The sequence below is a fragment of the Artemia sp. Qi Xiang Cuo genome, chromosome 8 (assembly GCF_049724085.1).
Source record: "Artemia sp. Qi Xiang Cuo chromosome 8, ASM4972408v1, whole genome shotgun sequence".
In the NCBI taxonomy this organism is placed as follows: Eukaryota; Metazoa; Arthropoda; class Branchiopoda; order Anostraca; family Artemiidae; genus Artemia; species Artemia sp. Qi Xiang Cuo.
Window position 1 is genome coordinate 17,527,338 of NC_142801.1, and position 12,121 is coordinate 17,539,458.

Consider the following 12,121-nt stretch of genomic DNA (forward strand, 5'->3'; position numbering starts at 1 on the left):
ACCACAAAAATGCAATAATTTTTTACCCCAATTATTCTTTCTCCAATCACCATCCGTACTCCTCCTCCTCATAACCGACGGCTCAATCATGCAAACTCTATTCATTTTTTCTAGTTTGAGATCCACCTCCTCCTCACGGGCTCCTTTGTCCTCCCCTGTATATCCGTTAAAATCCCTAGAAAAATAAAATAATCGGACGGAAACTTTTCTGAAAAACGATTCATATCATTTTCTAATATCTCCCAGGTATCTTCATCACTAAAAGTGCTAGTTTCCGGCGGTAAATACACTGAACAAAAGATAAACGAGTTACTACCTAAAGATACTCGCACCCATACTAGATTACATGGAAAACTTTTCAACCAAAATACATTTCGCCATCTTTTCGTTATCAATAATGCAACTCCTCCATAAGTTCTACCATTCTGCGGTCGCTTTCTTTGTGATCCAAAATAAGAAAAAAACCTTCCATTCTCTTTTCTTTTTCCAGCCACGTTTCTACTAATGATACAACTGAAAAATCACGACATTTAAGAAGACACTCTACTTTAAGATACGAAAAACCCTGAACATTCCAATGCGCTAAATGACACTCGTAATTTGCGCTATGGCCTTGCTTATCCTATCCACTATCTGAGCCAATGGATTGTGACGGGTTAAATAGTTGCCTAGGCTCCCTGTTTTTAGGGTCATCAGCTCTAACCGACTTGCTCTTCTGTCTTAGGTGGTCATCTGGGCTAATAATTTGTTGTCTGTTACGTTTGGGAGCCCCCACAGGCCCGAGAAAAGCTGATGTGGAGCCTTTTTTAATAACCGGGGTATCACTGTTCACCCCATTTATTTTGTTATCACTACTAAGCTCCTCCACTACACTAAAGAAAGATGGAATTGAGGATGAGGATCCTGAACGCGATCTTGAATTGTAAGTTTTTCCCGGGTTAAACCGATTATTTTCAGAAACCAAACTCGTTACTAAACTTTTTTGTGGCACTGATAAAGACTCAGGTTCACGGTGAAACTTTTTTCCAACATTTTCCTTGAAATTGGTCATGGTACTTGCTGATGACTCTATATTAGGGGCATTCGTAACCTCAACTACAGATTGCTTATCAAAGCTATACGTGAAACACTGTTGACCAATATATAACTTTGTCCCTCTTAGTCTTGCTTCTCTATTTTCTCCTCTAGCACGTTCAAGAAGGCTTTAGGTGGTTACGGATAGACAGTTCACGCTCTGTATAATCAGGCGTAACATCAAGACCCGCCTTTTTCAGATGAGCACTTGACCGCAATATAATATCATGAGTGTAACCGCTTGTGAAATTAACCAACACCGGTCGCGTGCCTTGTTTAGCATTTAGCCGAAAAATGTCTCTAATGTCCACCATTTTCAGCCCTAAATTTGGCACATGTAAGTTCTGTGCTTTCATTACATCTTCTCGTAAAGAAGAACCTTTGTTTGCAGGATCGAAATTTTACAGGAGCAAATTACACTTTTTAGACTCATTTTCTAGTCTTTACAATTTTACGTTTGTAGCCGACATTTCAGCTTGCAAACTTAGGTAATCTTTCTTCAATTGTGACGCATCCTCCGAGAATTTCTCTACTGTCGAATCAATTCGCAAAGAAATAGCAAATAGGTTGTTTCTAAGATCTTGAACCTGTGATGAAACGATTTCTATTCCGTTCAATTTTCAATTAATTTCTTGTAGAGTTTCAGATAAATTAACTGAAGTCATAATTAATCCGGAAATATGGTTATAATAATTAGAAAGATTACTTATCTTTCTGTGAGGGCCGAGCCTCACAAATGCATCCAAGTGAATATTCCAGTGACTATAATTATTCTCAGAAAATTTCCACTTAACATAGCAAGTTTTATAAAGTAAGATTTCCACTTAACATGACAATTCTTGTCAATAGAAAGTGGTTTTTCAAGTTATTTCACTGCCTGAGTATTTAGATGTTAGCGGAATGAATGCTGAAATAATACTAAGTCAGCGCTTTGTTCTGCCTATATCGCGTTGTGAAGTTACAAATGCCTTGAATCATATTAAGTCGAAATCTATTTATATTAAAGAACGAATTGTTGCCTATAGTTACATCCATAGTAACTGAAGTTATATTTCATTCAAAGAACATTCCATTGCATATATTGGACTTAGCTGCTCGATTCCTTGAAAAAAAATCTTATTTGTCAACTGAAACTAGAATAATTGCTGAAAATTTTAAATAAAATAATTTTATTTAGCTGCAGTTACATAAAGGATCCATACTATAAATTGGAATGTTGCAAGCATCATCGTTATCATGGTTTTATTTATAGTTGAATTAAAAACTAAAGGAAATTGACCCCCGGTGGCCTTGAACGACCAACCTTTCGATTAACGGCCGATCGTGCTAGATCCGGGTTGCAGCGGTAGCTAGCAACCTAGTAAGAGACGATCACGTCCAATGTTAAGAAATATAAAAACCCATAGTTCCTAACAAAGGATTCAGATCAAATTCAAAAGTACACCATCAGAACGGCCTTGTCAGAAACCCCTGTATAGGAAACTTTCTGTCCCTTGTCTTGAACAGCAAGGTAAATATATTGGCTTTAAAATCAAGAAAAGTGGCAGCTACTACAACATTCTGCCTAAACGGGATATTTTTTTTTCTTTTTTTCTTTTTTCTTTTCCACAGATAGCTTGGCACTGGATCATCGTAGAGGGTTGTTCAATAGTTCATTTTAAAGGAAATTAATTGGCTTAAAAATCTATAGTAACTAAAATAAATTATTTCTAAAAGAGAATAAATTTTTCCACCAAAAACTGCATTTTTGATGTCTTTTCACACTGCAGTCTTTCAAACATAATCGTATACCAGCGGTAAGATTTGAACCCACGCCTCCGAAGATACTGGTGGCTAACACCAGTGTCTTGGACCACTCGGCCAGGCTGCCTCTTATAATTTTTGTTGCAGCAGTAGCTAGCAACCTAGTAAGAGACGATCAGTCCCATGCTAAGAAATATAAAAACCCAAAACTCCTAAAAATAGAGTAAGATCAAAACAAAAGTACATCATTAGAACTACCTTGTCTGAAACCCTACTAGATAAATAATGAATGTCGTCATAGCTTTATATTAGAGCTATGACGTGAATAGAAAAACACGAAATTATATTGTTGTTCCTGATGACGTCATGAAATAATATCATTGCGCCATGACGTCAATAAAATCATTACGCCGTGACGTCATAATTACTACTTAAGAACGACAAAGATGTAAATTCTCTCATTCTTGATTAGAATAATGGTTAGATCGAAGCAAGCTATACGCAATTTGAAAAAACAGTACTACACAAACAACAGAGATAGTATCTTGAAAAAGGAAAAGCAAAGGTATTCAACCGACCAGGCGTATCGAGAAGTAAAAATTGAGAGAGCAAAACAAAGGTATTCAACCGACCAGGCGTATCAAGAAGTAATAATTGAGAGAGCAAAACAAAACAGCAAGATGTGTTATCACAATGATGAAGATTATAGACATGCAAAAATTGAGACAGCCAAACAAAAGTTCAAGGAGAGTTATCACAATGATGAAGATTGCCGCATCAAATATAAGAAAAACCAAAAGCAAAGGTATTCAACCGTCCAGGTGTATCGAGAAGTAAAAATTGAGACAGCCAAACAAAAGATCAAGGAGCGTTACTGGGGTGAAAAAATCTATAATGAAAAAATTAAATTCTCTGCGAGGTTGTACCTAAGAACGCATAAGGACAAAGAGAAAATTACATTCAGAAATACAAGAAGATGGCAAAAATGCAGGCTGATCTTTGTAAATTGAGAAACATTTTACGCATGTTTTATCGGGATCACGAAAAGTATTCAAAATTACAGATTAAAATTCTCTTTGAAAGAGCGGATGCTGTTGAAAAGTCGGCTAGAAATTCTTTGGCAAAGCTTCATAGTAATATCCAAAAGAAATGTTGTCAGTTTAACGAAAAGCTTCCAAGGTATGGATTGGAAACTGCGGAACACTTTATAGATGCAATGGAAAATGTTCGACAACACAGTGAATATACGGAGGCGTACTTCTTAGAAAATTCGTATATTAATTTTGGAAGGAGCAATTGCAGTTTATGTAGCAGCAATAAAAATAAGCTATAAATCAATGTCTATTGTCTTTGAAAAGCATATGCTAAAAAACGGTTAAGTGATATTTACATGTTTGATACTAGATACTACAAAAAAACAATGAGAATTTTATTTAATATCTGATTTTAACTATAACCAGCAGTTATAATTTTTAGTCTTGGTGGTGCTGCTACAGTCTCTTCTCAGATAAAATAAACAAAACGTACTAACAAACACCATTTATGATGAACTACGTCGGTGTAGTTTAAGCGAAAGAAAAACCCAACTAATTTTAAAATTTTCAGGTATTTTTCTGGTTTGAATCGAAAAACTAAAATTACTGCTCAGACACCATAAATATTTTTGCAGTTTGCAGTAAAATAAAATTAATGTATTTAAAATTTTCAAGAATTATTCTTGTTTCAATTAACAAATAAATTATTTGTTAAAACCTCTCAAAAATTACTGCATTTTACGTAATAATGGATAATTATATAAAATAAAACCTTATTGACAAACACCATTCATGATGAACTATATCGGTCCATTATGTAACTTATCCTTCCAAAATTAATATACGAATTTTCTAAGAAGTACGCCTCCGTATATTCAATGTGTTGTCGAACATTTTCCATTGCATCTATAAACTGTTCCGCAGTTGCCAATCCATACCTTGGAAGCTTTTCATTAAACTGACAACATTTCTTTTGGATATTACTATGAAGCTTTGCCAAAGCATTTTCAGCCGACTTTTCAACAGCATCCACTGTTTCAAAGAGAATTTTAGTCTGTAATTTTGAGTGCTTTTTATGATCCTGGTTAAACATGCGTAAAATGTTTCTCAATTTACGAAGATCAGCCTGCATTTTTGTCATCTTCTTGTATTTCTGAATGTAATTTTTCCCTTTGTCCTTATGTGTTCTTCGGTACAACCTCGCAGAGAATTTAATTTTTTCATTAAAGCTTTTGTCACCCAAGTATCTACCCATTATTCTGGTAGCAACTTTTTTCTTATGTTTTTTTCGGTAATCTTTATCGTTATCATACCGTTCCTTGCTCTTTTGTTTGACTGTCTCAATTTTTGCATGTCTATAATCCTCATCATTAAGATAACACTCCTTGCTGTTTTGTTTGGCTCTCTCAATTTTCGCATCTCGATACGCCTTGTCGGTTGAATAGCTTTGCTTTTCTCTTTTCAAGATGTTTTCTCTGTTTTTGTATAGTACTGTTTTTTTAAATTACGTATAACTCGCTTAGAAAACAAGAACTTGTTTTACTAAAAAACAAGAAATAATATTCTTATCTAATTAACACTTCTTAAGACTCGTATCATGTACCCATAACCTAACAAAAATAAAACTAATTTTTAAATTTTCAGATATTTTGTTAGTTTGAATGAAAAGATTAAAACTATTGCTCAGATATCATAAATATTTTTGCAGTTTACATAATAACTTTAGCGATTCTAAACTGAAAAATAAAATATATTAAAAAATTGATTTTTTGGTCTGAAAATACATAGTAAATCCCACATCGGGTAGTTAGAACCTAAGCAAAAATAAAACTAATTTTAAAATTTTAAGGTATTTTTCTAGCTTGAATTGAAATATTCAAACTATTGCTCGGATACCATGGACATTTTTGCAGTTTACACAAGCTGCAAAAAACGCATAAGGACACAATTAAAAATTATATTCAGAAGTCCAAAAAGATGGCAACAATGCAGGCTGATCTTTGTAAATTGAGAAAAATTTTACGGATGTTTTACCGAGATTACGAAAAATATTCAAAATTAAAGATTAAAATTATCTCTGAAAGAATGGATTTTGTTGAAAAGTCAGCTAGAAAGGCTTTCGCAAAACTTCATAGTAATATCCAAAAGAAATGTTGCATATTTAGTGAAAGTTTCCAAGGTATGAACCGGCAACTGTGGAACAGTTTACAGATGTAATGGGAAATCTTATACATCACTGTGAATATATGGAGGCATAATTGTCCTTTACTTAGTTTCAGCTTAAATTCGATGATCGAGACTTTTATGTACTAACTACATCCAAAGACTATGACGTCATTGATCAATATTGTATATAAAAAATTAAGTTTTTCGTAAAAAATAATTAATTAAAAAAAAATTAAGTACCAATAGAGCTATGATCTAGATATTTCCTTTAAAATGAGCCATTGAACAACTCTCTACGTGTTCCAGTGCCAAGCTATCTGTGGAAAAGAAAGAAAGAAAAAAATATCCCGTTTGTGGAGAATAACGTGGTTAAAGTCAATTTCCTTGATTTTCAAGCCAATATATTTTCTTTGTTATCAAGGAGGCACACTTGTGCCTCTATAAAGAGGCGACCCACCACAATCTTAAGCGATTTCAGGTCCTAGAGGACGCAGAGAGACGGCGGTGATCGCATTTTGTAGCCCAAGCTCAAACTAAAAACGTGCAAAATTTCATCCTCCTCCGACTTTATCTTCATGGGATAAACTGGGCCGGAACTTTCGACCCTCTCACCACAGCCCTCCTTTAACGTTGTCCGATTGGACTGAAATTTAGAGGTTAAGTATTCCTAGGGCCCGGGAGTTTATCTTCAATATTTCAGCTCAATCCGATCACTCCTTCCCTGTTTTCCAAAAACCAAATATAGCCACTTAAAATTCATTTCTCTTTTTTTGTTATCCACGCCTACAGGCCACAGTTGGCAACTGATCCGGGTGAATGAGGACTCATTCGAAGCAGAATTCGACCTGCTAGGGTCTTTTGATATTTTTAGACCGAAAAAATTATCCCCCGAATTTACATTTACGAAAATCCTCGTTTTCCTATAATAGCCCATCTTAATTTTTCCCACCACAACCCCCCTTTAACGTTATCTGATCGGGTTGAAATTTAGAGTATGAGCTTTTCTGGGGCCTGGGAGCTTATCCTCGAAATTTCAGCTTAATCTGATCACTCCTTCCCTGTTTTCCAAAAACCAAATATCAAGTTTTGCGGGGATTTGCTTGCGTCAAAAATAGATACCCATTACTAAAAAACAATTACAATTGTGTCTCTTTAGTGCAGCAGTCGTAACTCCTGACTGTCAGGCGGAAAACCCGGGTTCGATTCACCGTCCGAGTAAATTTTTTATATACTGAATTTAAAGTTTAAAAAAGAAACTCAGTTTCTTTTTTAAATTATTTGAAAAAAATTACGTTTTCTAAAGGGTTAAGGAGGCTGAGTTACAAAGTCAACCCTTAAAACGTACAGGGATTAGGAGGCACAGTTGGAGGGCTGTTAAAGAGGCTGAGTCACAAGTTATAAACTGTACAAAAACGTGCAGAAATTATTTGAAAAAAAACTACGTTTTCTAAAGAGTTAAAGAAGCTGAATTACAAGGTCGAACCTTAAAACTTACAGGGATTAGGAGGCACAGTTGGGGGGCTGCCGCCCCCAAACCCCCGCTTTCGCAGCCTTTAAATAAAAAAAAAGTTTTTTTAAACTGAAAGTAAGGAGCGACATTAAATCTTAAAACGAACAGAAATTATTCCGTATATGAAAGGGGCTGTGCCCTCCTCAACGCCTCGCTCTTTACACTAAAATATTTATTGTTTAAAAAAAAGAGTTGTGAGAAAGTCAAACTTTAGCGTAAAGAGCGAGGCGTTGAGGAGGGCACAGCCCCTTTCATATACGGAATAATTTCTGTTCGTTTTAAGATTTAATGTTGCTCCTTACTTTCAGTTTAAAAATTTTTTTTTATTTAAAGGCTGCAAAAGTGGGGGGTTGGGGGGGTGGCAGCCCCCCAACTGTGCCTCCTAATCCCTGTACGTTTTAAGGTTCGACCTTGTAACTCAGCCTCTTTAGCTCTTTAGAAAACGTAGTTTTTTTTTAAATAATTCAAGCCAAAGGGTGGTAAGTTTCCTTTATAGTGGTTTCGGACAAGGCGGTTCTAATGGTGAACTTTTTGTTTTGATCTGCCTCTTTTTTCTAGGAGTTAGGGGTCTTTATATTTCTTAACATTGGACGTGATCGTCTCTTACTAGGTTGCTAGCTACCGCTGCAACCCGGATAGTATAACTTTTTGATGACTTCAGTTGCAACTTGGGTTAGTTCTATGCTATTTGATTACAAACGGGAAAACGTCTACGGCTTTTTCTTCTTTGAAATAGTAACAGACTAACCTCAAACATTCAAGTAGCTAACTAAGTCCAATGTATGAAATGGCTTGTTATTCCAATGATCGTCGTTTCATGTAATTAAACCAAAAAAGTTTGGTTCCAAGATACAATAATAACTTTGATCTGAGATGAAAAAAATTTGGTTCCAGGAGACAAAAAACAAAACTAATTTTCAATTTCCCAGGTATTTTTCTAGTTTAAATTAAGAAATTAGTATTATTGGTTTAGACATTATAAATATTTTTGCAGTTTACATAATAACTTTAGTGATTATGAACTGAAAACTAAACTAAAAAAATTTGAATTTTTTTTGGAAAAATATAGGACAACAATATAGAGATACGTACTTTACGGGTTAAGCCAAAAAAGTTTGGATTCAGAATACAATAAGAACTTTGAACTGAGATGAAATAAAATTATTCTATTTAAATTTACAGGAATTGCTCTTTTTACGATTCACAAATCAAATTTTTGTTAAAACCCCTACAAGAATTACTGTATTTTACATACCCATATCTAAATGCCTCTTTTAATATTAAAAATAACAGTTTCTACTATAGTGCTATAGAAAAAGGCGGAGCCATTGATAGGACGACAATTTTGAGATATGTACTTTACGGGTTAAGCCAAAAAAAATTTGGTTATAGGAGACAAAAAAACTAAACTAATTCTAAAATTGTCAGGTATTTATCTATTTTTAATTAAAAAATCAGTATTATTTGTTAGACACCATAAATATTTTTGCAGTTTACATAATAACTTTACCAATTCTGAACTAAAATCTAAAATTAAAGAATTGGAAATATAGGACAACAATACAGAGATACGTACTTTACGGGTTAAGTCAAAAAAGTTTTGGTCCAGGATACAATAATAACTTTGAACTGAGATGAGATAAAATTAATGGAGCAAAAGAATTACGCAGCGTGTCAATTGAAGCAAAAGGAAAACCAAACTAATTTTGAAATTTTCAGGTTTTTCTGGTTTTAATTAAAAAATGGAAATTATTGATCAGACACCATAAATATTTTTGCGCTATGCAGTTAAATAAAATTATTTTTTTTTTAATTAATTATTCTAGTTTCAGTTGGAAAATAAGATTTTTTTTCCAAGGATTCGAGCAGCCAAATAGGTCCAATATATGCAATGGTATGTTCTTCGAATGATCGTCTTTTATTGTATATTCCGTATTATAAAAATAACCAAAAATTAAAATAATTTTAAAACTTTCAGGTATTTTTCTAGTTTTAATAAAAAAATTAAAATTATTGCTCAGACACCTTAAATATTTTTGAAGTTTACATGATAACTTTTGCGATCCTGAACTTAGAACTAAAATACAATAAAATTATCCTGTCGAGAGATGAACGTGTATAAATATTGCATTCACTTATTACGTCAAATATGGTTATAATATATATACGATTTTGTCATTCATCAAGCTTGTACATCAAAATGCGTTTTTTTTTGTCAAAATTGATTCTATTTTATAAAATATTTTATTTTTAATTACAAAAGATACTAGATTTAGCAATTTTCTTTAAAATCGGCCATTATTCAGCTCTCTATGATTTTCCAGTGCCCACCTAGCTGAGGAGGGAAAAAAACGAAAAGAAAAAAAGATACCGTATGTGCAGAATATCGTGATTACAGCAAATTTTCTTAATTTTCAAGCCAATATATTTTCCTTGTTATTCAAGCCAAGGGACAGTAAGTCTGCTATATAGACGTTTTGGACAAGGCGGTTCTAATAGTGTACTTCTTGTTATATCTAAATCTCGAATCCATAGTTATGGGTTACTTCAATTTTTACTATTAGGCGTGATCGTCTCTTACTAGGCTGCTAGATACCACTGCAACCCGGATTGATAGCTATCGCTGCAACCATGATTTCTGGTTTGAATTAAAAAATAGAAATTGTTGATCAGATAACATAAATATTTTTGTACTTTGCAGTTAAGTAAAATTATTTATTTACAATTTTCAAGAATTATTCTAGTTTCAGTTGACAAATAAGATTTTTTTTTCAAGGAATCGAGCAGCTAACTAAGTCCAATATATGCAATGGTACATTATTCGAATGATCTTCTTTTAATTTATCTCGGTTACTTTTTATACGAGTCGCTCTTACTATACAGTTCGTTACCACGAACTGTTTAATAACCTATACGATTATATTGTCATTCATCGAGTTTGTATATGAAAATGCAGTTTTTTGTCAAAATTGATTCGATTTTCAAAACTGTTTTATTTTTAATTACAAAAGGCACTGGATGTAGCAATTTACTTTAAAATGAGCCATTACACAGGCATCTGTATGTTTCCAGTGCCCAGCTAGCTAAGGAGCAAAAAGAACAGAAAAAAAAAATGCCGTTTATGCAAAATATCGTAGTAGCTTCCACTCTTCTTGATTTTCAAGCCAATATAATTCCCTTGTTTTTCAGGCCAAGGAATGGTAAGTTTCCTACATAGTGGTTTCGGAAAAGGCGGTTCTAATGATGTAGTTTTCGTTTTGATCTGACTCTATTCTTAAGACTTTTAGGTTATTAAATTTCTTAGCATTAGACGTGATCGTCTCATACTAGGTTGCTAGCTGAGGCTGCAACCCAGATTACAAGCAGGAAAAATACTACGGCTTTTTCTTCGTTGGAATAGTAAGAGACGATCCTCAAAGATTCAGGCTGCTAGCTAAGTCCAATATATGCAGTGGTTAGCTCTTTTAATGATCATCTTTTAATATAAGCATTATAACATTAAAGATTCTGTACTGATAACATTGGACGTGATCGTCTCTTACTAGGTTGCTAGCTACCGCTGCAACCCAAAAAAATTAAATCTATTTTAAAATTTCAGTCAGTATTAACTATAGTTCGTTCTTTAATGTATTAATATAATTACACCCGATAAAATGGCGTAACGAGTCACTTTAAGCAAAAGATTGTAGAAGAATATAAGAAGCCCGACGGACTATTTTCATGTATATCTAATAATTATTTAAATGTTATATTAGATAATGTAATTGCATCAAATATACACTCCCCCCTTAATTTATTTGCCCATTAGGGGGGGGATAAATTATAGTGAGATCCCCTTCAAGATATTTTAATTTCAATCTTAAAGCACGAATTCTTTCCTTCACATGTTTCTTTCTCTATAGGCCGGATACCGAATTAAGTTATTTTAAATGTAAGAGTAAAGAGTCGCACAGTACCTGCAGTGACAGTAGGTTCTCTAGAATATGACGTCATTTCCGCTCACAGGTCGAAAACATCCACATCATACATATTACGAATATTTAAATCAAACGCCTTGTAACAGCATAATGGATAAAGGCATGCACTAAGACTTTCGGGCTTAGATTCAATCCCGGCTGTTGCAAGGAATAGGATAACTAAGAAAACGAATAATAATTTTTGTTATGAGAAATATTGTCTTGATTTATAAGATATTTGATATTTTTTAAGCAAACGCGGACTGAACTTGGACTGGAGAAAGAAAAGATATTGGAGAAAATTCAAGCCCAAGAAAAGTAAAAGAAGAAGTCATGGAGAATTTTTTTCGAGAATACGTTTAGTTCTCAGGGAATATTAAAGGCTATTAAAGAAAATCGGATTTGTGACTTGTTAAGATGTATATTCCCTTTGTATTTCGGAAAGAACGGCACATTAATTGTGTTGCTGAGAGAACCACTGACAGTAGGTTCACTAGAATATGACGTCATTTCCACTCAAAGATCGGCTACATCCATATAATACATTTTATGAATATTCTGATCTAACACCTTGTAACAGTATACTGGATAAGGCTATGCCTGGAAAAACTTGGGCGTGTGTTGAATCCCGGATGGTG